This window comes from Rhagoletis zephyria, unplaced genomic scaffold (assembly GCF_001687245.7).
Source record: "Rhagoletis zephyria isolate East Lansing unplaced genomic scaffold, Rhagoletis_zephyria_1.1 Rzeph_scaffold_18040, whole genome shotgun sequence".
Classification (NCBI taxonomy): Eukaryota; Metazoa; Arthropoda; class Insecta; order Diptera; family Tephritidae; genus Rhagoletis; species Rhagoletis zephyria.
In genome coordinates this window covers 3,433-9,366 of record NW_016175101.1, presented here as the reverse complement: position 1 = coordinate 9,366, position 5,934 = coordinate 3,433, and the positions used below count along the sequence as shown (strand labels likewise).

The 5,934-nt window shown below is 33.4% G+C and overlaps 1 long non-coding RNA gene across 1 annotated transcript; it reads left to right on the top strand.

Moving 5' to 3' along the window:
• Nucleotides 1-2,665: 2,665 nt before the first annotated feature.
• On the top strand, nucleotides 2,666-5,466 carry LOC108380045 (uncharacterized). Its single transcript, XR_001849532.1, has 3 exons — nucleotides 2,666-2,677; nucleotides 4,035-4,037; nucleotides 5,381-5,466. It is a non-coding gene; the product is annotated as an uncharacterized LOC108380045 (long non-coding RNA).
• The last annotated feature ends 468 nt before the right edge of the window (nucleotides 5,467-5,934 follow it).

Genomic DNA, 5,934 nt, shown 5'->3' with positions numbered 1-5,934 from the left:
ACAGAATTTTTTCTTTTGTATGATACCGTTATTGTTTCTACATTGTACAGAATTTTAAAAATAATTTTTTGAAATAATCATATATTTTAAATTTCAAAGTCCTTTAAAAAATCCTGACGCCAAAGAGAAAAAGTAAGTACGCAGTTTTACTATAATTTGCGCATATTTTTGCGAATATATACATTTTTTTGTGTGTAAAATTTACTGTCGCATTGTAATACATATGTATATATTATATATGGATGTACAGTGGTGGAAACTTTCTACTTTGACCAGTTTTGGGGCTATTTTACTTTGTTTATTCGATGTCTAATGTTTTTGTATAAAAGTCTAGCGCAATATATAATACTTACTATCATAGGCGTAGCCAGGTAGGGGCAGGGGGGTGCTCGAGCACCCGCGATTTTCTAGCGTCTTGCGGTTTGCAGTTTAACCTACTAAAATCTAATGGGCTATAAAACTGCATACCCAAATTTTTTCAAAAAAATCTGATTGAAAAGTTCTTTATCTAACAAATACAATATATGTAAATCTAAATTTTAGTTTAGTTGTCAAAACTGGTAAATAGTGTAGAAATCTTGAAAATCAATATTTTTCGATCGGAAAACTTGGTTTTTCTTTCCAATAACAATACCCAATTGTTTATTTAACCCTTTTTTAATGTTAACAATTCTTTATAGATCCATAAAAACCCTAAAAATTGCAATGGAGCCGCCCATAAAGAATCTTTAGTGTTAAAAAATGCTAAAATACACAATTGGGTATTTTTACTGAAAGTCACCTGAAGAGAAAAAAAGCTTTCCGAGAAAAAAATTTTGATTTTTAAGAATTCTATACCATTTCTATGAAAAAAAAGTTTTTCGTAGCTGAGTGGTTGAGGGTTCGTACTACCTCTAAAGTTGCATATTTCAAAAAGAACAAATTATTCAAACAGCTAATTCGACTCACCTACGATCGTCGGGCCTACGTAACAGGAAATACCCACCATTTATATCTGGCCAAAGACTGCCGCTGTTTATCTTTGTATCGAGAATCATAAATAAATTGTTGGACCAGATTGTCACTGAAGAGGAAACTTGTGTTAATTTCCATGAGGTTAAAGGATAATAAGTTAACGGACATAATGATGGATTGGCTGTACCGAGACCAGGTTGATGGGTAAGGTCAAAACAATATCGGTGGTGATGGGTATCCACAGCTATCATGAAATTTGTACGCAGCTGAGCTTAGGGGATGATGGGAGGAATAATCACAGAAATACAGCAAGGACATCAGAAAGACCAAAAGGCAACTTTCCTCGAAGGCACCTCCAATACTTAAGCAGTCGCGAGACTAAAACGAGCTTTAACGCCTAAGCTATCAGAAGGTACCTTCATAGGTAGCGAAGAAGAAAGGACAATTGTTCTAATTATCACCAGGAAAATAAATTAATTCACCAGGAAAATAACCTTGGTGGGTATGGGTAGTATGACTCTGGATGAGTCGTGGTTAACGTCGCTAGCGAAGTTAATTACATATCGACACCTGAATGGAAGATCGACCTATCTTGGCAGCTGATTCGAAGACGCCCTATCTCAGCAAATTTGTCAAGAACGTCCCTTCTCAATGTAAATTCATTATATCGGCAGGTTATAGTTTATTTCCACCAAGCCTTAACTGCAGTTTACGCCTATTGGAAAACGGAGATTACAACTGGAAGGGGGTAGTTGCTCATTTTAAGTACAATCAATCGAGCAAAAACTGAGAAATAAACTTTGCTGTTCACCCCACGTTTTTTGCACTTACCTGAGCTCTTAAGTACAGTTAATCTCTTGGTGGAAATGGGCTATTAGATAGGACGTTTTCGAACCGGCTGCCGAGATAGGTCGATCTTCCACTCGTCCGTCGATATGTGGGACTAATCCTGGACACCAAACGTCTATGGATGAAACATGTTGGCACTACCATCCCCAAAGCAACGAAAGCCTTATTGGTATGTATGGAAGCGTCTGACGAGCAAGTCCTGGTTGACGTACTCCAAAATGGCTGTACACCAACTTGAGCCATTTAAAACGAATTCTACTAAGCTTTGTTAGAGAAGAATTTGGGAAAGGTATGGTCATGTCAAGAATATATCAGAGCTAGAGTGTTCGCTTCCGCTAGCTCTACTTCCAATAGAAGACATTGGAAGATAGTTTTTGAAAAGGCGGTTAAAATGGACTTATTCAGCTAAGGATTATGGACTCTTTCAGGCTGTCCTTTGAGAGATATTCCGGCTGTCAGAAATAAAATAAGCAGAGATCTTCGCACTCAGAACCAGTATGTGTGTGGAGTATACAAACCCGGGGTTTTAACCATAAGTGATGATTTTGGGGGTGTCGACAAGACCTGCATACATATACAAATATAACATCACTTCCCAGATGAATTGAAGTTAAACAAACAGGCATAAGTAAAGAATAAGCCCCTTCAGGCTAAAAAAAGGAAAAGGTGGGCGTGGTACGCCTTCTCTAATTGATTCTAACGATATTAAAATTAATAGTGGTCAGGGGGTGGTTGTTGGATAGCAGTAAGGAGGAATATTCGAACAGTATTGAACCGATTTTGAAAATGTGGGCATGGTTGGAAAGTTAATTAAAATACCTCTCATATGAAATGTGAGTCTGTATATATAAAATACGTATGTATTTATATATATGTTTCGAGAAAAGCAAAAAAAACAAAACGAAAGTTTGCCATTATTTTTATAAAAGTTGCCATTTTTCTTTAAAAATGCGTTATTAACTATATGTAAAAATATGTTTATTTAAAAGAGCATAAAAATATCTTTCATTTGATATACATATGTAGTATATGTACGTATGTATGCATATTTGATGTATAATTTGAAAGATTTTGTTTTCTTAATTTTAGCCTGCAGTGGTTTTTTTAAAATAAAATATTAAATAAAAAATCGCGAAATGTGTTTATTGTACTGCGGTAAGAAAAAGTAGAACTCTATTTATTGAGGGTTATGCTCCTGAGCATGTTCGTTGAAGCAGAAAGCCGCTAGCCCTCAAACAACAGCGGCAAAAAATGTCACGCTCACTTTTTCTCTAGCTCAACGGGCCCTAATGTTAACTTTTTCAAACAAATACTTCAAACCACATTTAATATTGCTCTGATTCATACTAAAAAAATTCACTTATATGTACATAGATATGTGATATATTCATACATTTGTACATATGTACTTATATGCTTTCATATGTATTTACTTAGGTTGTACGAATGTTTTATGTGTATATACATAGGTATGTACATATGTGTGTTCACATGTACATACATATGTATATACACATAAAACATTCGTACAACCTAAGTAAATACATATGAAAGCATATAAGCAAATAGCGTATCAAAACTTTAATGAAATCAGGAAACAATTAGCAAATCTATCTATGTACTCACATTCATACTTACATAGAAACAGTTATAAAAAACAGGTAATTTTTAAGCAAAAAACATAACCGACTTCAATTCTCATATACAAATATAGGAGTATCGTTAATTTTTTTATGATTTAATGCATTTTATGAAGGATCTAAACAAAATTAGCATGTGACCACCTGTGAGACACTACCTTTCGGATAGAAAAAGAATTATCGAAATCATTGACGTGGTCCAAAGTTATGCGGTAATATACATACACATAAAAAAAAGCAAAACAATATTCCGACGAATTGATAACCTTCTCCTTTTTTAACCGACTTCCCTAAAAGTCAGTTCGTCGGAATGTTTTTTTTTCTTTTTTTATGTATGTTGCCGCATAACTTTGGGCCACGTCAACCGAATTTGACCATTATTTTTGCATCGGAAAGGTAGTGTCTCAGAGGTGGCCCCACACAAATCTGGTTTAGATCTAATCATTGGATCATGAAATATATATATATATATTTTTTTTATATGAGAATATAAGTCGGTTTTTTTACTTACTTGTTTTGAAGTCAGTCGAGGAAGAAAATGTGATTTTAACGCTTGGATCTACTTACATACAAACATATATCCAATATTAGATAGTACACATCTATTGGATTCAAGCGAAAGCAAATAGTTGCTAAACTAAATTAATTACATAAATACAAATACGCATACATGCAAGCATACGCATATTTATATTGTTTTTATCGTGCACTAATTAGATTGTCTGCGGTGTAATGTTGTTATGCAGGAAATTTATTTATTGTTCTTTTTGCTGACAGTGCTGAAGGTCAAGCCATTTTTGTCTATTTTGACCAGCGTTTCTTTACGACTACGATTTGCATGTATTGTTGCAATTGTCTTATTTTGCGCTATAGTCGTTGCTCGGTTTAGGCCGACACATGTACATTAGGGTGGCAAAAGTTTAAAATGTCAATCTCTCGCCCTCTAGGATTTTTTCTAAATGGAATAAAAAAATACCCGACCTTTTTTTGTTTAAACAAAAATTGAATTTTGAACTGTCACAAAGCCCATGACGTTTTCCATGTATTTTGTACGAAAAAAAACTCTTTTTCGTAGAAGTGAAATAGCATGCTTGAAAATCAATATCGATCAGAAAACTATGGCTTCTCTTCAGAATACTTCCAACAATAATACCCAATTGTTTATTTTATAATTTTTTAATACTAACGATTTGTTATGGGTTTTTGGGGGACCTACAAAAAATAGTTAATAATAAAAAATGGTAAAATAAACAATTGGGTCTTGTTATTGGAAGTCTCCTAAAGAGAAACAAAGTTTTCCGATACAAAAATATTGATATTCCAAGGGGAAGAGAGATATTCCAAGGGAAAGAGAGATTACCATTTTAAACTCCCCACTGCTTTTTTTTGGGCTACCCTAATGTACATACATTTGTACATGCATATGTATGCATATACATTCTGTACTTATTTTTGTTCACACCTTCTCGTTGGCTTAATATGCGAGAGAATCCGTAATTCTTTGCAAAAATAAAAAGTTGATGCCGTCACTGTTTGGCGCCTATTATAACAGGTGCAGTTTTAAAATAATGTGAAATATTTTGTAGTGATCTCTTTACACTAAAAAATTGGCTAGAAATGTTTTCGGCTTTTTCGCAGTTAGACAATCGAATTTTTTAAGAAATAGGTTCAACAGGTTGGCTGATTACACCGTGCGACAAAAACAAACAAAAAATCAAAATACATGAAACCATCACGAGACTATAGTTATGTTTTCGTATTTTCCAGCAAAAATTTTTTTGCCCTAAACTTCGTAAAATTCAATTCGCCAGCCATAGATATCTCCTTATTTACAAAAAATAAATTATGTATTTCATCTATGTAGTCATAACACATACCAAACCAAACTTTTATGAAGCTACCCAGCAAACATTTGGAGTCATAAATGAGTCTTTAAGGAGTCCAATTCTGTGTTTTCTTGATGAATTATTTGTAAAGAAATTTTATCAAGATTTTTAACTAGCAAAAGCTTCCTTCGCATTCTTCGCAAGCTACACGATTTCAACACGAAAAAAAAGAATTAAAAAGCAAAAAAACGTTTGACTGCCGTAGCCGAGTACGTAGAGATGACTATGTATAATTCCGCGTTCAATTGCCAGTACTTGCAGTGTTTAAATAACAAAAACAATTTTTTTTTATATACAAAATTTATAAGTTTCACATAAAATTTCAATTTGGGAACGCTTTTCAATAGCATTTCGAATCTTAATAATTTATCAAGAAAAGAAATTTCAATTACTGTGCTAAAATCCCAATTATTTAATAAAAAAATTTACAAATTATAACAGCCCAATTCTGTGCACTGATAAATTAAAAAATTTTATAATTTTGAGGGGAACCGATTTGCCCATGAGTGGAACTGATTTCATTGTCACATATGAAAAATATGATTTTAAAAACAAAAGAATTTTTGACTGCCGTAGCCGAGTAGGCAGGGATGTCGACTATAATT